Genomic DNA, 22334 nt, shown 5'->3' with positions numbered 1-22334 from the left:
ACGATCATCACTGTCAACAAGGTTCATGGATAAGTAGTAGTCTTACAAGAGGTTCCCACCCGCTGAATTTTGGTTAATCTGCGTATGCTTTCTGTATTTCATATTGAAAGTAAATCGAATCCACTTTCTTTTATCATATTACATTGTCAAAATTCAATTTGCTTAAATTAATTTTTAAAAAAAGCAAAAAAAAAAGCTTATAGCACCTAGGGTTCCCAAGCGGTCACCCATCTAAGTACTAACTAGGCTCGATGTTGCTTAACTTCGGTGATCGGACGAGAACCGGTGTTTTCAACGTGATATGGCCGTAAACATCAGAGAAGTAAATTTTAATGTATTTATTCTATAATATCATACTAAAGCAATTTTGTTTTTCAGAACATTTGATTTCTTTCAATTTATATAGAAATTGAGGCTTTAACATTTATTTTTTTGCAGCTGAAAAGCGAAAAATACGGCCGCACATATATTCATTATTTCTCATTTGCGCGATCAGTATCAATGCTGGGTATAATCTGTAAATAAATTGGTGCTATTTTATATCCGACCCAATGGATATAACGGTCGTATAACGTCATTACACCGGCATATAATAACATTGTTTCGAAAGCACAGGCGCACAAAATGTGAATTGTTTTCTGGTAAAGATGAACGTGTATAACGGGTGCCAAGCAAATAAAAACTTAAATGACCGTAAGAATGAGAAGGAAAATAGGGAAAGTTCATAAGTCGTTAAAGTGTGCAATGTATAGGTAGTAGTATATGATGTGAATGATTAGTAAGTGTTGTTGCCAGCGTTTAACTGTTCAGTACTGTGAAGGTGAACGATAATTTGTTTTTTATAGAAAGATCGCTAAGATGGCACTGTGAAGATGAAAGATAATGTCTTTTTACCGAAGGATTGCCAAGTTATATACAAAGTGAAAGAAAGAAAAATACATTCTAAAAAATGAAAATGATTTAGTATAAGTTTATAGAATAAATAGATAAAAATTTACTGTATAGATGTTTACGGCCATATCACGTTGAAAGCACCGGTTCTCGTCCGATCACCGACGTTAAGCAACATCGAGCCTAGTTAGTACTTAGATGGGTGACCGCTTGGGAACCCTAGGTGCTGTAAGCATTCGTTTTCTTTTTCATTTACACAAGCTGTAAATTTTAACAAGCATTAAAACAGCGGATTCAATTTATTTTCACCAGGACTTATTCTTTGTAAGCCTGGCACTTATTATATCGTCCACTTTTTGCCGAACCGCTAAGTTACAGGGACGTATACACACCACCATCGGTTGTCAGGCGATGTTGGGGAACAGACACAAACATATACACGCACATACATACATATATATATATATATATATATATATATATATATATATATATATATATATATATATATATATATATATATATACACATGTATACGACGGGCTTCTTTCAGTTTCCGTCTACGAAAACCACTCATAAAGCTTTGGTCGTCCCGAGACTATAGTAGAAGACACTTGCCCAAGGTGCCACGCAGTGGGACTGAACCCGGAACCATGTGGTTGGAAAAGTTAAGCATCCCAACGGGCATCATCTGCCACCTCGGTAAGGCGAGCTGCAAACAATGACTAAAAGTTCGTGCTTAGTGGTCCATTCCCTACAAACATATCGAATGCCAGAGGTTGAAAGAGATAGTTCACTGCTAGTTCCCAGAACAAGCATATGAATTTTTTAAGAAACTAACGCAACTATTATCTCCCTTTATAGAGTCACAGAATATGCAAATCGTTTGAATTATGGGAGAGAATGCTTTACACTATTTGTTCCTGTTCTCTCAGGTTGATGGTTGTTCAACAGTGAACATGACATGAAAGCTATTTTCAATATCTTCACGGGAAAACTTTTCAGCTGCACGATCATCACTGTCAACAAGGTTCATGGATAAGTAGTAGTCTTACAAGAGGTTCCCACCCGCTGAATTTTGGTTAATCTGCGTATGCTTTCTGTATTTCATATTGAAAGTAAATCGAATCCACTTTCTTTTATCATATTACATTGTCAAAATTCAATTTGCTTAAATTAATTTTTAAAAGAAGCAAAAAAAAATGCTTATAGCACCTAGGGTTCCCAAGCGGTCACCCATCTAAGTACTAACTAGGCTCGATGTTGCTTAACTTCGGTGATCGGACGAGAACCGGTGTTTTCAACGTGATATGGCCGTAAACATCAGAGAAGTAAATTTTAATGTATTTATTCTATAATATCATACTAAAGCAATTTTGTTTTTCAGAACATTTGATTTCTTTCAATTTATATAGAAATTGAGGCTTTAACATTTATTTTTTGCAGCTGAAAAGCGAAAAATGCGGCCGCACATATATTCATTATTTCTCATTTGCGCGATCAGTATCAATGCTGGGTATAATCTGTAAATAAATTGGTGCTATTTTATATCCGACCCAATGGATATAACGGTCGTATAACGTCATTACACCGGCATATAATAACATTGTTTCGAAAGCACAGGCGCACAAAATGTGAATTGTTTTCTGGTAAAGATGAACGTGTATAACGGGTGCCAAGCAAATAAAAACTTAAATGACCGTAAGAATGAGAAGGAAAATAGGGAAAGTTCATAAGTCGTTAAAGTGTGCAATGTATAGGTAGTAGTATATGATGTGAATGATTAGTAAGTGTTGTTGCCAGCGTTTAACTGTTCAGTACTGTGAAGGTGAACGATAATTTGTTTTTTATAGAAAGATCGCTAAGATGGCACTGTGAAGATGAAAGATAATGTCTTTTTACCGAAGGATTGCCAAGTTATATACAAAGTGAAAGAAAGAAAAATACATTCTAAAAAATGAAAATGATTTAGTATAAGTTTATAGAATAAATAGATAAAAATTTTGTGTATAGATGTTTACGGCCATATCACGTTGAAAGCACCGGTTCTCGTCCGATCACCGACGTTAAGCAACATCGAGCCTAGTTAGTACTTAGATGGGTGACCGCTTGGGAACCCTAGGTGCTGTAAGCATTCGTTTTCTTTTTCATTTACACAAGCTGTAAATTTTAACAAGCATTAAAACAGCGGATTCAATTTATTTTCACCAGGACTTATTCTTTGTAAGCCTGGCACTTATTATATCGTCCACTTTTTGCCGAACCGCTAAGTTACAGGGACGTATACACACCACCATCGGTTGTCAGGCGATGTTGGGGAACAGACACAAACATATATACGCACATACATACATATATATATATATATATATATATATATATATATATATATATATATATATATATATATATATACATGTATACGACGGGCTTCTTTCAGTTTCCGTCTACGAAAACCACTCATAAAGCTTTGGTCGTCCCGAGACTATAGTAGAAGACACTTGCCCAAGGTGCCACGCAGTGGGACTGAACCCGGAACCATGTGGTTGGAAAAGTTAAGCATCCCAACGGGCATCATTTGCCACCTCGGTAAGGCGAGCTGCAAACAATGACTAAAAGTTCGTGCTTAGTGGTCCATTCCCTACAAACATATCGAATGCCAGAGGTTGAAAGAGATAGTTCACTGCTAGTTCCCAGAACAAGCATATGAATTTTTTAAGAAACTAACGCAACTATTATCTCCCTTTATAGAGTCACAGAATATGCAAATCGTTTGAATTATGGGAGAGAATGCTTTACACTATTTGTTCCTGTTCTCTCAGGTTGATGGTTGTTCAACAGTGAACATGACATGAAAGCTATTTTCAATATCTTCACGGGAAAACTTTTCAGCTGCACGATCATCACTGTCAACAAGGTTCATGGATAAGTAGTAGTCTTACAAGAGGTTCCCACCCGCTGAATTTTGGTTAATCTGCGTATGCTTTCTGTATTTCATATTGAAAGTAAATCGAATCCACTTTCTTTTATCATATTACATTGTCAAAATTCAATTTGCTTAAATTAATTTTTAAAAAAAGCAAAAAAAAATGCTTACAGCACCTAGGGTTCCCAAGCGGTCACCCATCTAAGTACTAACTAGGCTCGATGTTGCTTAACTTCGGTGATCGGACGAGAACCGGTGTTTTCAACGTGATATGGCCGTAAACATCAGAGAAGTAAATTTTAATGTATTTATTCTATAATATCATACTAAAGCAATTTTGTTTTTCAGAACATTTGATTTCTTTCAATTTATATAGAAATTGAGGCTTTAACATTTATTTTTTTGCAGCTGAAAAGCGAAAAATACGGCCGCACATATATTCATTATTTCTCATTTGCGCGATCAGTATCAATGCTGGGTATAATCTGTAAATAAATTGGTGCTATTTTATATCCGACCCAATGGATATAACGGTCGTATAACGTCATTACACCGGCATATAATAACATTGTTTCGAAAGCACAGGCGCACAAAATGTGAATTGTTTTCTGGTAAAGATGAACGTGTATAACGGGTGCCAAGCAAATAAAAACTTAAATGACCGTAAGAATGAGAAGGAAAATAGGGAAAGTTCATAAGTCGTTAAAGTGTGCAATGTATAGGTAGTAGTATATGATGTGAATGATTAGTAAGTGTTGTTGCCAGCGTTTAACTGTTCAGTACTGTGAAGGTGAACGATAATTTGTTTTTTATAGAAAGATCGCTAAGATGGCACTGTGAAGATGAAAGATAATGTCTTTTTACCGAAGGATTGCCAAGTTATATACAAAGTGAAAGAAAGAAAAATACATTCTAAAAAATGAAAATGATTTAGTATAAGTTTATAGAATAAATAGATAAAAATTTACTGTATAGATGTTTACGGCCATATCACGTTGAAAGCACCGGTTCTCGTCCGATCACCGACGTTAAGCAACATCGAGCCTAGTTAGTACTTAGTTGGGTGACCGCCGGGGAACCCTAGGTGCTGTAAGCATTCGTTTTCTTTTTCATTTACACAAGCTGTAAATTTTAACAAGCATTAAAACAGCCTATTCAATTTATTTTCATCAGGACTTATTCTTTGTAAGCCTGGCACTTATTATATCGTCCACTTTTTGCCGAACCGCTAAGTTACAGGGACGTATACACACCACCATCGGTTGTCAGGCGATGTTGGGGAACAGACACAAACATATACACGCACATACATACATACATATATATATATATATATATATATATATATATATATATATATATATATATACACATGTATACGACGGGCTTCTTTCAGTTTCCGTCTACGAAAACCACTCATAAAGCTTTGGTCGTCCCGAGACTATAGTAGAAGACACTTGCCCAAGGTGCCACGCAGTGGGACTGAACCCGGAACCATGTGGTTGGAAAAGTTAAGCATCCCAACGGGCATCATCTGCCACCTCGGTAAGGCGAGCTGCAAACAATGACTAAAAGTTCGTGCTTAGTGGTCCATTCCCTACAAACATATCGAATGCCAGAGGTTGAAAGAGATAGTTCACTGCTAGTTCCCAGAACAAGCATATGAATTTTTTAAGAAACTAACGCAACTATTATCTCCCTTTATAGAGTCACAGAATATGCAAATCGTTTGAATTATGGGAGAGAATGCTTTACACTATTTGTTCCTGTTCTCTCAGGTTGATGGTTGTTCAACAGTGAACATGACATGAAAGCTATTTTCAATATCTTCACGGGAAAACTTTTCAGCTGCACGATCATCACTGTCAACAAGGTTCATGGATAAGTAGTAGTCTTACAAGAGGTTCCCACCCGCTGAATTTTGGTTAATCTGCGTATGCTTTCTGTATTTCATATTGAAAGTAAATCGAATCCACTTTCTTTTATCATATTACATTGTCAAAATTCAATTTGCTTAAATTAATTTTTAAAAAAAGCAAAAAAAAATGCTTACAGCACCTAGGGTTCCCAAGCGGTCACCCATCTAAGTACTAACTAGGCTCGATGTTGCTTAACTTCGGTGATCGGACGAGAACCGGTGTTTTCAACGTGATATGGCCGTAAACATCAGAGAAGTAAATTTTAATGTATTTATTCTATAATATCATACTAAAGCAATTTTGTTTTTCAGAACATTTGATTTCTTTCAATTTATATAGAAATTGAGGCTTTAACATTTATTTTTTTGCAGCTGAAAAGCGAAAAATGCGGCCGCACATATATTCATTATTTCTCATTTGCGCGATCAGTATCAATGCTGGGTATAATCTGTAAATAAATTGGTGCTATTTTATATCCGACCCAATGGATATAACGGTCGTATAACGTCATTACACCGGCATATAATAACATTGTTTCGAAAGCACAGGCGCACAAAATGTGAATTGTTTTCTGGTAAAGATGAACGTGTATAACGGGTGCCAAGCAAATAAAAACTTAAATGACCGTAAGAATGAGAAGGAAAATAGGCAAAGTTCATAAGTCGTTAAAGTGTGCAATGTATAGGTAGTAGTATATGATGTGAATGATTAGTAAGTGTTGTTGCCAGCGTTTAACTGTTCAGTACTGTGAAGGTGAACGATAATTTGTTTTTTATAGAAAGATCGCTAAGATGGCACTGTGAAGATGAAAGATAATGTCTTTTTACCGAAGGATTGCCAAGTTATATACAAAGTGAAAGAAAGAAAAATACATTCTAAAAAATGAAAATGATTTAGTATAAGTTTATAGAATAAATAGATAAAAATTTACTGTATAGATGTTTACGGCCATATCACGTTGAAAGCACCGGTTCTCGTCCGATCACCGACGTTAAGCAACATGGAGCCTAGTCAGTACTTAGATGGGTGACCGCCGGGGAACCCTAGGTGCTGTAAGCATTCGTTTTCTTTTTCATTTACACAAGCTGTAAATTTTAACAAGCATTAAAACAGCCTATTCAATTTATTTTCATCAGGACTTATTCTTTGTAAGCCTGGCACTTATTATATCGTCCACTTTTTGCCGAACCGCTAAGTTACAGGGACGTATACACACCACCATCGGTTGTCAGGCGATGTTGGGGAACAGACACAAACATATACACGCACATACATACATATATATATATATATATATATATATATATATATATACACATGTATACGACGGGCTTCTTTCAGTTTCCGTCTACCAAAACCACTCATAAAGCTTTGGTCGTCCCGAGACTATAGTAGAAGACACTTGCCCAAGGTGCCACGCTGTGGGACTGAACCCGGAACCATGTGGTTGGAAAAGTTAAGCATCCCAACGGGCATCATCTGGCACCTCGGTAAGGCGAGCTGCAAACAATGACTAAAAGTTCGTGCTTAGTGGTCCATTCCCTACAAACATATCGAATGCCAGAGGTTGAAAGAGATAGTTCACTGCTAGTTCCCAGAACAAGCATATGAATTTTTTAAGAAACTAACGCAACTATTATCTCCCTTTATAGAGTCACAGAATATGCAAATCGTTTGAATTATGGGAGAGAATGCTTTACACTATTTGTTCCTGTTCTCTCAGGTTGATGGTTGTTCAACAGTGAACATGACATGAAAGCTATTTTCAATATCTTCACGGGAAAACTTTTCAGCTGCACGATCATCACTGTCAACAAGGTTCATGGATAAGTAGTAGTCTTACAAGAGGTTCCCACCCGCTGAATTTTGGTTAATCTGCGTATGCTTTCTGTATTTCATATTGAAAGTAAATCGAATCCACTTTCTTTTATCATATTACATTGTCAAAATTCAATTTGTTTAAATTAATTTTTAAAAAAAGCAAAAAAAATGCTTACAGCACCTAGGGTTCCCAAGCGGTCACCCATCTAAGTACTAACTAGGCTCGATGTTGCTTAACTTCGGTGATCGGACGAGAACCGGTGTTTTCAACGTGATATGGCCGTAAACATCAGAGAAGTAAATTTTAATGTATTTATTCTATAATATCATACTAAAGCAATTTTGTTTTTCAGAACATTTGATTTCTTTCAATTTATATAGAAATTGAGGCTTTAACATTTATTTTTTTGCAGCTGAAAAGCGAAAAATACGGCCGCACATATATTCATTATTTCTCATTTGCGCGATCAGTATCAATGCTGGGTATAATCTGTAAATAAATTGGTGCTATTTTATATCCGACCCAATGGATATAACGGTCGTATAACGTCATTACACCGGCATATAATAACATTGTTTCGAAAGCACAGGCGCACAAAATGTGAATTGTTTTCTGGTAAAGATGAACGTGTATAACGGGTGCCAAGCAAATAAAAACTTAAATGACCGTAAGAATGAGAAGGAAAATAGGGAAAGTTCATAAGTCGTTAAAGTGTGCAATGTATAGGTAGTAGTATATGATGTGAATGATTAGTAAGTGTTGTTGCCAGCGTTTAACTGTTCAGTACTGTGAAGGTGAACGATAATTTGTTTTTTATAGAAAGATCGCTAAGATGGCACTGTGAAGATGAAAGATAATGTCTTTTTACCGAAGGATTGCCAAGTTATATACAAAGTGAAAGAAAGAAAAATACATTCTAAAAAATGAAAATGATTTAGTATAAGTTTATAGAATAAATAGATAAAAATTTACTGTATAGATGTTTACGGCCATATCACGTTGAAAGCACCGGTTCTCGTCCGATCACCGACGTTAAGCAACATCGAGCCTAGTTAGTACTTAGATGGGTGACCGCTTGGGAACCCTAGGTGCTGTAAGCATTCGTTTTCTTTTTCATTTACACAAGCTGTAAATTTTAACAAGCATTAAAACAGCGGATTCAATTTATTTTCACCAGGACTTATTCTTTGTAAGCCTGGCACTTATTATATCGTCCACTTTTTGCCGAACCGCTAAGTTACAGGGACGTATACACACCACCATCGGTTGTCAGGCGATGTTGGGGAACAGACACAAACATATACACGCACATACATACATATATATATATATATATATATATATATATATATATATATATATATATATATATACACATGTATACGACGGGCTTCTTTCAGTTTCCGTCTACGAAAACCACTCATAAAGCTTTGGTCGTCCCGAGACTATAGTAGAAGACACTTGCCCAAGGTGCCACGCAGTGGGACTGAACCCGGAACCATGTGGTTGGAAAAGTTAAGCATCCCAACGGGCATCATCTGCCACCTCGGTAAGGCGAGCTGCAAACAATGACTAAAAGTTCGTGCTTAGTGGTCCATTCCCTACAAACATATCGAATGCCAGAGGTTGAAAGAGATAGTTCACTGCTAGTTCCCAGAACAAGCATATGAATTTTTTAAGAAACTAACGCAACTATTATCTCCCTTTATAGAGTCACAGAATATGCAAATCGTTTGAATTATGGGAGAGAATGCTTTACACTATTTGTTCCTGTTCTCTCAGGTTGATGGTTGTTCAACAGTGAACATGACATGAAAGCTATTTTCAATATCTTCACGGGAAAACTTTTCAGCTGCACGATCATCACTGTCAACAAGGTTCATGGATAAGTAGTAGTCTTACAAGAGGTTCCCACCCGCTGAATTTTGGTTAATCTGCGTATGCTTTCTGTATTTCATATTGAAAGTAAATCGAATCCACTTTCTTTTATCATATTACATTGTCAAAATTCAATTTGCTTAAATTAATTTTTAAAAGAAGCAAAAAAAAATGCTTATAGCACCTAGGGTTCCCAAGCGGTCACCCATCTAAGTACTAACTAGGCTCGATGTTGCTTAACTTCGGTGATCGGACGAGAACCGGTGTTTTCAACGTGATATGGCCGTAAACATCAGAGAAGTAAATTTTAATGTATTTATTCTATAATATCATACTAAAGCAATTTTGTTTTTCAGAACATTTGATTTCTTTCAATTTATATAGAAATTGAGGCTTTAACATTTATTTTTTGCAGCTGAAAAGCGAAAAATGCGGCCGCACATATATTCATTATTTCTCATTTGCGCGATCAGTATCAATGCTGGGTATAATCTGTAAATAAATTGGTGCTATTTTATATCCGACCCAATGGATATAACGGTCGTATAACGTCATTACACCGGCATATAATAACATTGTTTCGAAAGCACAGGCGCACAAAATGTGAATTGTTTTCTGGTAAAGATGAACGTGTATAACGGGTGCCAAGCAAATAAAAACTTAAATGACCGTAAGAATGAGAAGGAAAATAGGGAAAGTTCATAAGTCGTTAAAGTGTGCAATGTATAGGTAGTAGTATATGATGTGAATGATTAGTAAGTGTTGTTGCCAGCGTTTAACTGTTCAGTACTGTGAAGGTGAACGATAATTTGTTTTTTATAGAAAGATCGCTAAGATGGCACTGTGAAGATGAAAGATAATGTCTTTTTACCGAAGGATTGCCAAGTTATATACAAAGTGAAAGAAAGAAAAATACATTCTAAAAAATGAAAATGATTTAGTATAAGTTTATAGAATAAATAGATAAAAATTTTGTGTATAGATGTTTACGGCCATATCACGTTGAAAGCACCGGTTCTCGTCCGATCACCGACGTTAAGCAACATCGAGCCTAGTTAGTACTTAGATGGGTGACCGCTTGGGAACCCTAGGTGCTGTAAGCATTCGTTTTCTTTTTCATTTACACAAGCTGTAAATTTTAACAAGCATTAAAACAGCGGATTCAATTTATTTTCACCAGGACTTATTCTTTGTAAGCCTGGCACTTATTATATCGTCCACTTTTTGCCGAACCGCTAAGTTACAGGGACGTATACACACCACCATCGGTTGTCAGGCGATGTTGGGGAACAGACACAAACATATATACGCACATACATACATATATATATATATATATATATATATATATATATATATATATATATATATATATATATATATATATATATATACATGTATACGACGGGCTTCTTTCAGTTTCCGTCTACGAAAACCACTCATAAAGCTTTGGTCGTCCCGAGACTATAGTAGAAGACACTTGCCCAAGGTGCCACGCAGTGGGACTGAACCCGGAACCATGTGGTTGGAAAAGTTAAGCATCCCAACGGGCATCATTTGCCACCTCGGTAAGGCGAGCTGCAAACAATGACTAAAAGTTCGTGCTTAGTGGTCCATTCCCTACAAACATATCGAATGCCAGAGGTTGAAAGAGATAGTTCACTGCTAGTTCCCAGAACAAGCATATGAATTTTTTAAGAAACTAACGCAACTATTATCTCCCTTTATAGAGTCACAGAATATGCAAATCGTTTGAATTATGGGAGAGAATGCTTTACACTATTTGTTCCTGTTCTCTCAGGTTGATGGTTGTTCAACAGTGAACATGACATGAAAGCTATTTTCAATATCTTCACGGGAAAACTTTTCAGCTGCACGATCATCACTGTCAACAAGGTTCATGGATAAGTAGTAGTCTTACAAGAGGTTCCCACCCGCTGAATTTTGGTTAATCTGCGTATGCTTTCTGTATTTCATATTGAAAGTAAATCGAATCCACTTTCTTTTATCATATTACATTGTCAAAATTCAATTTGCTTAAATTAATTTTTAAAAAAAGCAAAAAAAAATGCTTACAGCACCTAGGGTTCCCAAGCGGTCACCCATCTAAGTACTAACTAGGCTCGATGTTGCTTAACTTCGGTGATCGGACGAGAACCGGTGTTTTCAACGTGATATGGCCGTAAACATCAGAGAAGTAAATTTTAATGTATTTATTCTATAATATCATACTAAAGCAATTTTGTTTTTCAGAACATTTGATTTCTTTCAATTTATATAGAAATTGAGGCTTTAACATTTATTTTTTTGCAGCTGAAAAGCGAAAAATACGGCCGCACATATATTCATTATTTCTCATTTGCGCGATCAGTATCAATGCTGGGTATAATCTGTAAATAAATTGGTGCTATTTTATATCCGACCCAATGGATATAACGGTCGTATAACGTCATTACACCGGCATATAATAACATTGTTTCGAAAGCACAGGCGCACAAAATGTGAATTGTTTTCTGGTAAAGATGAACGTGTATAACGGGTGCCAAGCAAATAAAAACTTAAATGACCGTAAGAATGAGAAGGAAAATAGGGAAAGTTCATAAGTCGTTAAAGTGTGCAATGTATAGGTAGTAGTATATGATGTGAATGATTAGTAAGTGTTGTTGCCAGCGTTTAACTGTTCAGTACTGTGAAGGTGAACGATAATTTGTTTTTTATAGAAAGATCGCTAAGATGGCACTGTGAAGATGAAAGATAATGTCTTTTTACCGAAGGATTGCCAAGTTATATACAAAGTGAAAGAAAGAAAAATACATTCTAAAAAATGAAAATGATTTAGTATAAGTTTATAGAATAAATAGATAAAAATTTACTGTATAGATGTTTACGGCCATATCACGTTGAAAGCACCGGTTCTCGTCCGATCACCGACGTTAAGCAACATCGAGCCTAGTTAGTACTTAGTTGGGTGACCGCCGGGGAACCCTAGGTGCTGTAAGCATTCGTTTTCTTTTTCATTTACACAAGCTGTAAATTTTAACAAGCATTAAAACAGCGGATTCAATTTATTTTCACCAGGACTTATTCTTTGTAAGCCTGGCACTTATTATATCGTCCACTTTTTGCCGAACCGCTAAGTTACAGGGACGTATACACACCACCATCGGTTGTCAGGCGATGTTGGGGAACAGACACAAACATATATACGCACATACATACATATATATATATATATATATATATATATATATATATACACATGTATACGACGGGCTTCTTTCAGTTTCCGTCTACGAAAACCACTCATAAAGCTTTGGTCGTCCCGAGACTATAGTAGAAGACACTTGCCCAAGGTGCCACGCAGTGGGACTGAACCCGGAACCATGTGGTTGGAAAAGTTAAGCATCCCAACGGGCATCATCTGCCACCTCGGTAAGGCGAGCTGCAAACAATGACTAAAAGTTCGTGCTTAGTGGTCCAGTCCCTACAAACATATCGAATGCCAGAGGTTGAAAGAGATAGTTCACTGCTAGTTCCCAGAACAAGCATATGAATTTTTTAAGAAACTAACGCAACTATTATCTCCCTTTATAGAGTCACAGAATATGCAAATCGTTTGAATTATGGGAGAGAATGCTTTACACTATTTGTTCCTGTTCTCTCAGGTTGATGGTTGTTCAACAGTGAACATGACATGAAAGCTATTTTCAATATCTTCACGGGAAAACTTTTCAGCTGCACGATCATCACTGTCAACAAGGTTCATGGATAAGTAGTAGTCTTACAAGAGGTTCCCACCCGCTGAATTTTGGTTAATCTGCGTATGCTTTCTGTATTTCATATTGAAAGTAAATCGAATCCACTTTCTTTTATCATATTACATTGTCAAAATTCAATTTGCTTAAATTAATTTTTAAAAAAAGCAAAAAAAAAAGCTTATAGCACCTAGGGTTCCCAAGCGGTCACCCATCTAAGTACTAACTAGGCTCGATGTTGCTTAACTTCGGTGATCGGACGAGAACCGGTGTTTTCAACGTGATATGGCCGTAAACATCAGAGAAGTAAATTTTAATGTATTTATTCTATAATATCATACTAAAGCAATTTTGTTTTTCAGAACATTTGATTTCTTTCAATTTATATAGAAATTGAGGCTTTAACATTTATTTTTTTGCAGCTGAAAAGCGAAAAATACGGCCGCACATATATTCATTATTTCTCATTTGCGCGATCAGTATCAATGCTGGGTATAATCTGTAAATAAATTGGTGCTATTTTATATCCGACCCAATGGATATAACGGTCGTATAACGTCATTACACCGGCATATAATAACATTGTTTCGAAAGCACAGGCGCACAAAATGTGAATTGTTTTCTGGTAAAGATGAACGTGTATAACGGGTGCCAAGCAAATAAAAACTTAAATGACCGTAAGAATGAGAAGGAAAATAGGGAAAGTTCATAAGTCGTTAAAGTGTGCAATGTATAGGTAGTAGTATATGATGTGAATGATTAGTAAGTGTTGTTGCCAGCGTTTAACTGTTCAGTACTGTGAAGGTGAACGATAATTTGTTTTTTATAGAAAGATCGCTAAGATGGCACTGTGAAGATGAAAGATAATGTCTTTTTACCGAAGGATTGCCAAGTTATATACAAAGTGAAAGAAAGAAAAATACATTCTAAAAAATGAAAATGATTTAGTATAAGTTTATAGAATAAATAGATAAAAATTTACTGTATAGATGTTTACGGCCATATCACGTTGAAAGCACCGGTTCTCGTCCGATCACCGACGTTAAGCAACATCGAGCCTAGTTAGTACTTAGATGGGTGACCGCTTGGGAACCCTAGGTGCTGTAAGCATTCGTTTTCTTTTTCATTTACACAAGCTGTAAATTTTAACAAGCATTAAAACAGCGGATTCAATTTATTTTCACCAGGACTTATTCTTTGTAAGCCTGGCACTTATTATATCGTCCACTTTTTGCCGAACCGCTAAGTTACAGGGACGTATACACACCACCATCGGTTGTCAGGCGATGTTGGGGAACAGACACAAACATATACACGCACATACATACATATATATATATATATATATATATATATATATATATATATATATATATATACACATGTATACGACGGGCTTCTTTCAGTTTCCGTCTACGAAAACCACTCATAAAGCTTTGGTCGTCCCGAGACTATAGTAGAAGACACTTGCCCAAGGTGCCACGCAGTGGGACTGAACCCGGAACCATGTGGTTGGAAAAGTTAAGCATCCCAACGGGCATCATCTGCCACCTCGGTAAGGCGAGCTGCAAACAATGACTAAAAGTTCGTGCTTAGTGGTCCATTCCCTACAAACATATCGAATGCCAGAGGTTGAAAGAGATAGTTCACTGCTAGTTCCCAGAACAAGCATATGAATTTTTTAAGAAACTAACGCAACTATTATCTCCCTTTATAGAGTCACAGAATATGCAAATCGTTTGAATTATGGGAGAGAATGCTTTACACTATTTGTTCCTGTTCTCTCAGGTTGATGGTTGTTCAACAGTGAACATGACATGAAAGCTATTTTCAATATCTTCACGGGAAAACTTTTCAGCTGCACGATCATCACTGTCAACAAGGTTCATGGATAAGTAGTAGTCTTACAAGAGGTTCCCACCCGCTGAATTTTGGTTAATCTGCGTATGCTTTCTGTATTTCATATTGAAAGTAAATCGAATCCACTTTCTTTTATCATATTACATTGTCAAAATTCAATTTGCTTAAATTAATTTTTAAAAGAAGCAAAAAAAAATGCTTATAGCACCTAGGGTTCCCAAGCGGTCACCCATCTAAGTACTAACTAGGCTCGATGTTGCTTAACTTCGGTGATCGGACGAGAACCGGTGTTTTCAACGTGATATGGCCGTAAACATCAGAGAAGTAAATTTTAATGTATTTATTCTATAATATCATACTAAAGCAATTTTGTTTTTCAGAACATTTGATTTCTTTCAATTTATATAGAAATTGAGGCTTTAACATTTATTTTTTGCAGCTGAAAAGCGAAAAATGCGGCCGCACATATATTCATTATTTCTCATTTGCGCGATCAGTATCAATGCTGGGTATAATCTGTAAATAAATTGGTGCTATTTTATATCCGACCCAATGGATATAACGGTCGTATAACGTCATTACACCGGCATATAATAACATTGTTTCGAAAGCACAGGCGCACAAAATGTGAATTGTTTTCTGGTAAAGATGAACGTGTATAACGGGTGCCAAGCAAATAAAAACTTAAATGACCGTAAGAATGAGAAGGAAAATAGGGAAAGTTCATAAGTCGTTAAAGTGTGCAATGTATAGGTAGTAGTATATGATGTGAATGATTAGTAAGTGTTGTTGCCAGCGTTTAACTGTTCAGTACTGTGAAGGTGAACGATAATTTGTTTTTTATAGAAAGATCGCTAAGATGGCACTGTGAAGATGAAAGATAATGTCTTTTTACCGAAGGATTGCCAAGTTATATACAAAGTGAAAGAAAGAAAAATACATTCTAAAAAATGAAAATGATTTAGTATAAGTTTATAGAATAAATAGATAAAAATTTTGTGTATAGATGTTTACGGCCATATCACGTTGAAAGCACCGGTTCTCGTCCGATCACCGACGTTAAGCAACATCGAGCCTAGTTAGTACTTAGATGGGTGACCGCTTGGGAACCCTAGGTGCTGTAAGCATTCGTTTTCTTTTTCATTTACACAAGCTGTAAATTTTAACAAGCATTAAAACAGCGGATTCAATTTATTTTCACCAGGACTTATTCTTTGTAAGCCTGGCACTTATTATATCGTCCACTTTTTGCCGAACCGCTAAGTTACAGGGACGTATACACACCACCATCGGTTGTCAGGCGATGTTGGGGAACAGACACAAACATATATACGCACATACATACATATATATATATATATATATATATATATATATATATATATATATATATATATATATATACATGTATACGACGGGCTTCTTTCAGTTTCCGTCTACGAAAACCACTCATAAAGCTTTGGTCGTCCCGAGACTATAGTAGAAGACACTTGCCCAAGGTGCCACGCAGTGGGACTGAACCCGGAACCATGTGGTTGGAAAAGTTAAGCATCCCAACGGGCATCATTTGCCACCTCGGTAAGGCGAGCTGCAAACAATGACTAAAAGTTCGTGCTTAGTGGTCCATTCCCTACAAACATATCGAATGCCAGAGGTTGAAAGAGATAGTTCACTGCTAGTTCCCAGAACAAGCATATGAATTTTTTAAGAAACTAACGCAACTATTATCTCCCTTTATAGAGTCACAGAATATGCAAATCGTTTGAATTATGGGAGAGAATGCTTTACACTATTTGTTCCTGTTCTCTCAGGTTGATGGTTGTTCAACAGTGAACATGACATGAAAGCTATTTTCAATATCTTCACGGGAAAACTTTTCAGCTGCACGATCATCACTGTCAACAAGGTTCATGGATAAGTAGTAGTCTTACAAGAGGTTCCCACCCGCTGAATTTTGGTTAATCTGCGTATGCTTTCTGTATTTCATATTGAAAGTAAATCGAATCCACTTTCTTTTATCATATTACATTGTCAAAATTCAATTTGCTTAAATTAATTTTTAAAAAAAGCAAAAAAAAATGCTTACAGCACCTAGGGTTCCCAAGCGGTCACCCATCTAAGTACTAACTAGGCTCGATGTTGCTTAACTTCGGTGATCGGACGAGAACCGGTGTTTTCAACGTGATATGGCCGTAAACATCAGAGAAGTAAATTTTAATGTATTTATTCTATAATATCATACTAAAGCAATTTTGTTTTTCAGAACATTTGATTTCTTTCAATTTATATAGAAATTGAGGCTTTAACATTTATTTTTTTGCAGCTGAAAAGCGAAAAATACGGCCGCACATATATTCATTATTTCTCATTTGCGCGATCAGTATCAATGCTGGGTATAATCTGTAAATAAATTGGTGCTATTTTATATCCGACCCAATGGATATAACGGTCGTATAACGTCATTACACCGGCATATAATAACATTGTTTCGAAAGCACAGGCGCACAAAATGTGAATTGTTTTCTGGTAAAGATGAACGTGTATAACGGGTGCCAAGCAAATAAAAACTTAAATGACCGTAAGAATGAGAAGGAAAATAGGGAAAGTTCATAAGTCGTTAAAGTGTGCAATGTATAGGTAGTAGTATATGATGTGAATGATTAGTAAGTGTTGTTGCCAGCGTTTAACTGTTCAGTACTGTGAAGGTGAACGATAATTTGTTTTTTATAGAAAGATCGCTAAGATGGCACTGTGAAGATGAAAGATAATGTCTTTTTACCGAAGGATTGCCAAGTTATATACAAAGTGAAAGAAAGAAAAATACATTCTAAAAAATGAAAATGATTTAGTATAAGTTTATAGAATAAATAGATAAAAATTTACTGTATAGATGTTTACGGCCATATCACGTTGAAAGCACCGGTTCTCGTCCGATCACCGACGTTAAGCAACATCGAGCCTAGTTAGTACTTAGTTGGGTGACCGCCGGGGAACCCTAGGTGCTGTAAGCATTCGTTTTCTTTTTCATTTACACAAGCTGTAAATTTTAACAAGCATTAAAACAGCCTATTCAATTTATTTTCATCAGGACTTATTCTTTGTAAGCCTGGCACTTATTATATCGTCCACTTTTTGCCGAACCGCTAAGTTACAGGGACGTATACACACCACCATCGGTTGTCAGGCGATGTTGGGGAACAGACACAAACATATACACGCACATACATACATACATATATATATATATATATATATATATATATATATATATATATATATATATATACACATGTATACGACGGGCTTCTTTCAGTTTCCGTCTACGAAAACCACTCATAAAGCTTTGGTCGTCCCGAGACTATAGTAGAAGACACTTGCCCAAGGTGCCACGCAGTGGGACTGAACCCGGAACCATGTGGTTGGAAAAGTTAAGCATCCCAACGGGCATCATCTGCCACCTCGGTAAGGCGAGCTGCAAACAATGACTAAAAGTTCGTGCTTAGTGGTCCATTCCCTACAAACATATCGAATGCCAGAGGTTGAAAGAGATAGTTCACTGCTAGTTCCCAGAACAAGCATATGAATTTTTTAAGAAACTAACGCAACTATTATCTCCCTTTATAGAGTCACAGAATATGCAAATCGTTTGAATTATGGGAGAGAATGCTTTACACTATTTGTTCCTGTTCTCTCAGGTTGATGGTTGTTCAACAGTGAACATGACATGAAAGCTATTTTCAATATCTTCACGGGAAAACTTTTCAGCTGCACGATCATCACTGTCAACAAGGTTCATGGATAAGTAGTAGTCTTACAAGAGGTTCCCACCCGCTGAATTTTGGTTAATCTGCGTATGCTTTCTGTATTTCATATTGAAAGTAAATCGAATCCACTTTCTTTTATCATATTACATTGTCAAAATTCAATTTGCTTAAATTAATTTTTAAAAAAAGCAAAAAAAAATGCTTACAGCACCTAGGGTTCCCAAGCGGTCACCCATCTAAGTACTAACTAGGCTCGATGTTGCTTAACTTCGGTGATCGGACGAGAACCGGTGTTTTCAACGTGATATGGCCGTAAACATCAGAGAAGTAAATTTTAATGTATTTATTCTATAATATCATACTAAAGCAATTTTGTTTTTCAGAACATTTGATTTCTTTCAATTTATATAGAAATTGAGGCTTTAACATTTATTTTTTTGCAGCTGAAAAGCGAAAAATGCGGCCGCACATATATTCATTATTTCTCATTTGCGCGATCAGTATCAATGCTGGGTATAATCTGTAAATAAATTGGTGCTATTTTATATCCGACCCAATGGATATAACGGTCGTATAACGTCATTACACCGGCATATAATAACATTGTTTCGAAAGCACAGGCGCACAAAATGTGAATTGTTTTCTGGTAAAGATGAACGTGTATAACGGGTGCCAAGCAAATAAAAACTTAAATGACCGTAAGAATGAGAAGGAAAATAGGCAAAGTTCATAAGTCGTTAAAGTGTGCAATGTATAGGTAGTAGTATATGATGTGAATGATTAGTAAGTGTTGTTGCCAGCGTTTAACTGTTCAGTACTGTGAAGGTGAACGATAATTTGTTTTTTATAGAAAGATCGCTAAGATGGCACTGTGAAGATGAAAGATAATGTGTTTTTACCGAAGGATTGCCAAGTTATATACAAAGTGAAAGAAAGAAAAATACATTCTAAAAAATGAAAATGATTTAGTATAAGTTTATAGAATAAATAGATAAAAATTTACTGTATAGATGTTTACGGCCATATCACGTTGAAAGCACCGGTTCTCGTCCGATCACCGACGTTAAGCAACATGGAGCCTAGTCAGTACTTAGATGGGTGACCGCCGGGGAACCCTAGGTGCTGTAAGCATTCGTTTTCTTTTTCATTTACACAAGCTGTAAATTTTAACAAGCATTAAAACAGCCTATTCAATTTATTTTCATCAGGACTTATTCTTTGTAAGCCTGGCACTTATTATATCGTCCACTTTTTGCCGAACCGCTAAGTTACAGGGACGTATACACACCACCATCGGTTGTCAGGCGATGTTGGGGAACAGACACAAACATATACACGCACATACATACATATATATATATATATATATATATATATATATATATACACATGTATACGACGGGCTTCTTTCAGTTTCCGTCTACCAAAACCACTCATAAAGCTTTGGTCGTCCCGAGACTATAGTAGAAGACACTTGCCCAAGGTGCCACGCTGTGGGACTGAACCCGGAACCATGTGGTTGGAAAAGTTAAGCATCCCAACGGGCATCATCTGGCACCTCGGTAAGGCGAGCTGCAAACAATGACTAAAAGTTCGTGCTTAGTGGTCCATTCCCTACAAACATATCGAATGCCAGAGGTTGAAAGAGATAGTTCACTGCTAGTTCCCAGAACAAGCATATGAATTTTTTAAGAAACTAACGCAACTATTATCTCCCTTTATAGAGTCACAGAATATGCAAATCGTTTGAATTATGGGAGAGAATGCTTTACACTATTTGTTCCTGTTCTCTCAGGTTGATGGTTGTTCAACAGTGAACATGACATGAAAGCTATTTTCAATATCTTCACGGGAAAACTTTTCAGCTGCACGATCATCACTGTCAACAAGGTTCATGGATAAGTAGTAGTCTTACAAGAGGTTCCCACCCGCTGAATTTTGGTTAATCTGCGTATGCTTTCTGTATTTCATATTGAAAGTAAATCGAATCCACTTTCTTTTATCATATTACATTGTCAAAATTCAATTTGTTTAAATTAATTTTTAAAAAAAGCAAAAAAAATGCTTACAGCACCTAGGGTTCCCAAGCGGTCACCCATCTAAGTACTAACTAGGCTCGATGTTGCTTAACTTCGGTGATCGGACGAGAACCGGTGTTTTCAACGTGATATGGCCGTAAACATCAGAGAAGTAAATTTTAATGTATTTATTCTATAATATCATACTAAAGCAATTTTGTTTTTCAGAACATTTGATTTCTTTCAATTTATATAGAAATTGAGGCTTTAACATTTATTTTTTTGCAGCTGAAAAGCGAAAAATACGGCCGCACATATATTCATTATTTCTCATTTGCGCGATCAGTATCAATGCTGGGTATAATCTGTAAATAAATTGGTGCTATTTTATATCCGACCCAATGGATATAACGGTCGTATAACGTCATTACACCGGCATATAATAACATTGTTTCGAAAGCACAGGCGCACAAAATGTGAATTGTTTTCTGGTAAAGATGAACGTGTATAACGGGTGCCAAGCAAATAAAAACTTAAATGACCGTAAGAGTGAGAAGGAAAATAGGCAAAGTTCATAAGTCGTTAAAGTGTGCAATGTATAGGTAGTAGTATATGATGTGAATGATTAGTAAGTGTTGTTGCCAGCGTTTAACTGTTCAGTACTGTGAAGGTGAACGATAATTTGTTTTTTATAGAAAGATCGCTAAGATGGCACTGTGAAGATGAAAGATAATGTGTTTTTACCGAAGGATTGCCGTCTGGGGAGGGATGTGGTCCAAAATTTTTTTTTAGGAGGAATCGCATGACCGTGACATATAGAACACATTATCGAAAATGAAAATGGTCAAAATTAAAAAATAAAAAAGTTATAGCCATTTTCCCTCAGTGTCTAATTCCAACGTCCACCAAAACTTATGATGCCATGAGGGAGTCTGTGACATTATCTCTCATCTCCACAGAGCTGTACAGTTAAGCACACACTCGCACCAACATTTACTCATTATTGCCGTCATATACAAATACCGAAATATTGCCCAATTTAATTTCAGTTACATCACGACTGATGAACTTTTCCTAGTCATTGTTACGGTCATTTGAGTTTTTATTTACCTAGAACCCATTATACACCAGCAAGTCACGCTAACTACGTTCCTTTAACGTTGATTTTTACCTGAAAACATTTCACATCTCACGTTGTTAATCTCAAATTTAGGACTCCGTCACAAAGATGAAAAAAATAAGTGTAATATGTGTTAAATAATGTGTAGTAAATGAATATAAGAAAATGCACTCCCAATATTCGTTTACTACACATTATTTCACACATATTACACTTTTTTTTCATTTTTGTGACCGGGTCCTAAACTAGAGATTAACCTTTCGCGCGCCAGTTGTTTACATAGAATGATGTTATTGTCGGTATAATGACGTGATGAGATCGCTATAAGATAGCACCAATTATTTGCCGACTAAACCCACAAGTCTGATATTCAGTAGTTGC

At 36.2% G+C, this 22334-nt stretch overlaps 23 non-coding genes across 23 annotated transcripts; 11 read left to right on the top strand and 12 right to left on the bottom strand.

Annotated features, from left to right (window-relative positions):
• Window positions 1–194: 194 nt before the first annotated feature.
• LOC149129370 (5S ribosomal RNA) lies at window positions 195–313 on the bottom strand. The gene has a single exon (XR_016239361.1). It is a non-coding gene; the product is annotated as a 5S ribosomal RNA (ribosomal RNA).
• A 694-nt stretch (window positions 314–1007) lies between these two features.
• On the top strand, window positions 1008–1126 carry LOC149129369 (5S ribosomal RNA). Its single transcript, XR_016239329.1, has one exon. It is a non-coding gene; the product is annotated as a 5S ribosomal RNA (ribosomal RNA).
• Window positions 1127–2094: 968 nt separating this feature from the next.
• On the bottom strand, window positions 2095–2213 carry LOC149129368 (5S ribosomal RNA). The gene has a single exon (XR_016239413.1). It is a non-coding gene; the product is annotated as a 5S ribosomal RNA (ribosomal RNA).
• A 693-nt stretch (window positions 2214–2906) lies between these two features.
• Window positions 2907–3025, top strand: LOC149129367 (5S ribosomal RNA). The gene has a single exon (XR_016239328.1). It is a non-coding gene; the product is annotated as a 5S ribosomal RNA (ribosomal RNA).
• A 956-nt stretch (window positions 3026–3981) lies between these two features.
• Window positions 3982–4100, bottom strand: LOC149129366 (5S ribosomal RNA). Its single transcript, XR_016239752.1, has one exon. It is a non-coding gene; the product is annotated as a 5S ribosomal RNA (ribosomal RNA).
• Window positions 4101–4794: 694 nt separating this feature from the next.
• On the top strand, window positions 4795–4913 carry LOC149129365 (5S ribosomal RNA). Its single transcript, XR_016239475.1, has one exon. It is a non-coding gene; the product is annotated as a 5S ribosomal RNA (ribosomal RNA).
• Window positions 4914–5863: 950 nt separating this feature from the next.
• LOC149129364 (5S ribosomal RNA) lies at window positions 5864–5982 on the bottom strand. The gene has a single exon (XR_016239741.1). It is a non-coding gene; the product is annotated as a 5S ribosomal RNA (ribosomal RNA).
• A 694-nt stretch (window positions 5983–6676) lies between these two features.
• LOC149129363 (5S ribosomal RNA) lies at window positions 6677–6795 on the top strand. The gene has a single exon (XR_016239508.1). It is a non-coding gene; the product is annotated as a 5S ribosomal RNA (ribosomal RNA).
• Window positions 6796–7726: 931 nt separating this feature from the next.
• Window positions 7727–7845, bottom strand: LOC149129362 (5S ribosomal RNA). Its single transcript, XR_016239729.1, has one exon. It is a non-coding gene; the product is annotated as a 5S ribosomal RNA (ribosomal RNA).
• Window positions 7846–8539: 694 nt separating this feature from the next.
• Window positions 8540–8658, top strand: LOC149129361 (5S ribosomal RNA). Its single transcript, XR_016239327.1, has one exon. It is a non-coding gene; the product is annotated as a 5S ribosomal RNA (ribosomal RNA).
• A 950-nt stretch (window positions 8659–9608) lies between these two features.
• LOC149129360 (5S ribosomal RNA) lies at window positions 9609–9727 on the bottom strand. Its single transcript, XR_016239411.1, has one exon. It is a non-coding gene; the product is annotated as a 5S ribosomal RNA (ribosomal RNA).
• Window positions 9728–10420: 693 nt separating this feature from the next.
• Window positions 10421–10539, top strand: LOC149129359 (5S ribosomal RNA). Its single transcript, XR_016239326.1, has one exon. It is a non-coding gene; the product is annotated as a 5S ribosomal RNA (ribosomal RNA).
• A 966-nt stretch (window positions 10540–11505) lies between these two features.
• LOC149129358 (5S ribosomal RNA) lies at window positions 11506–11624 on the bottom strand. Its single transcript, XR_016239717.1, has one exon. It is a non-coding gene; the product is annotated as a 5S ribosomal RNA (ribosomal RNA).
• Window positions 11625–12318: 694 nt separating this feature from the next.
• On the top strand, window positions 12319–12437 carry LOC149129357 (5S ribosomal RNA). The gene has a single exon (XR_016239474.1). It is a non-coding gene; the product is annotated as a 5S ribosomal RNA (ribosomal RNA).
• A 932-nt stretch (window positions 12438–13369) lies between these two features.
• Window positions 13370–13488, bottom strand: LOC149129356 (5S ribosomal RNA). Its single transcript, XR_016239360.1, has one exon. It is a non-coding gene; the product is annotated as a 5S ribosomal RNA (ribosomal RNA).
• Window positions 13489–14182: 694 nt separating this feature from the next.
• On the top strand, window positions 14183–14301 carry LOC149129355 (5S ribosomal RNA). Its single transcript, XR_016239325.1, has one exon. It is a non-coding gene; the product is annotated as a 5S ribosomal RNA (ribosomal RNA).
• Window positions 14302–15247: 946 nt separating this feature from the next.
• On the bottom strand, window positions 15248–15366 carry LOC149129354 (5S ribosomal RNA). Its single transcript, XR_016239410.1, has one exon. It is a non-coding gene; the product is annotated as a 5S ribosomal RNA (ribosomal RNA).
• A 693-nt stretch (window positions 15367–16059) lies between these two features.
• Window positions 16060–16178, top strand: LOC149129353 (5S ribosomal RNA). The gene has a single exon (XR_016239324.1). It is a non-coding gene; the product is annotated as a 5S ribosomal RNA (ribosomal RNA).
• Window positions 16179–17130: 952 nt separating this feature from the next.
• On the bottom strand, window positions 17131–17249 carry LOC149129352 (5S ribosomal RNA). Its single transcript, XR_016239706.1, has one exon. It is a non-coding gene; the product is annotated as a 5S ribosomal RNA (ribosomal RNA).
• A 694-nt stretch (window positions 17250–17943) lies between these two features.
• Window positions 17944–18062, top strand: LOC149129351 (5S ribosomal RNA). The gene has a single exon (XR_016239473.1). It is a non-coding gene; the product is annotated as a 5S ribosomal RNA (ribosomal RNA).
• A 952-nt stretch (window positions 18063–19014) lies between these two features.
• Window positions 19015–19133, bottom strand: LOC149129350 (5S ribosomal RNA). The gene has a single exon (XR_016239695.1). It is a non-coding gene; the product is annotated as a 5S ribosomal RNA (ribosomal RNA).
• A 694-nt stretch (window positions 19134–19827) lies between these two features.
• LOC149129349 (5S ribosomal RNA) lies at window positions 19828–19946 on the top strand. Its single transcript, XR_016239507.1, has one exon. It is a non-coding gene; the product is annotated as a 5S ribosomal RNA (ribosomal RNA).
• Window positions 19947–20877: 931 nt separating this feature from the next.
• LOC149129348 (5S ribosomal RNA) lies at window positions 20878–20996 on the bottom strand. Its single transcript, XR_016239684.1, has one exon. It is a non-coding gene; the product is annotated as a 5S ribosomal RNA (ribosomal RNA).
• Window positions 20997–22334: the final 1338 nt, after the last annotated feature.

The sequence above is a fragment of the Octopus bimaculoides genome, unplaced genomic scaffold (assembly GCF_046866305.1).
Source record: "Octopus bimaculoides isolate indiv1 unplaced genomic scaffold, ASM4686630v1 contig39, whole genome shotgun sequence".
NCBI lineage: Eukaryota > Metazoa > Mollusca > Cephalopoda > Octopoda > Octopodidae > Octopus > Octopus bimaculoides.
Note: the sequence above shows the minus strand (reverse complement) of the source record. Positions and strands in the feature narration are given on the sequence as shown.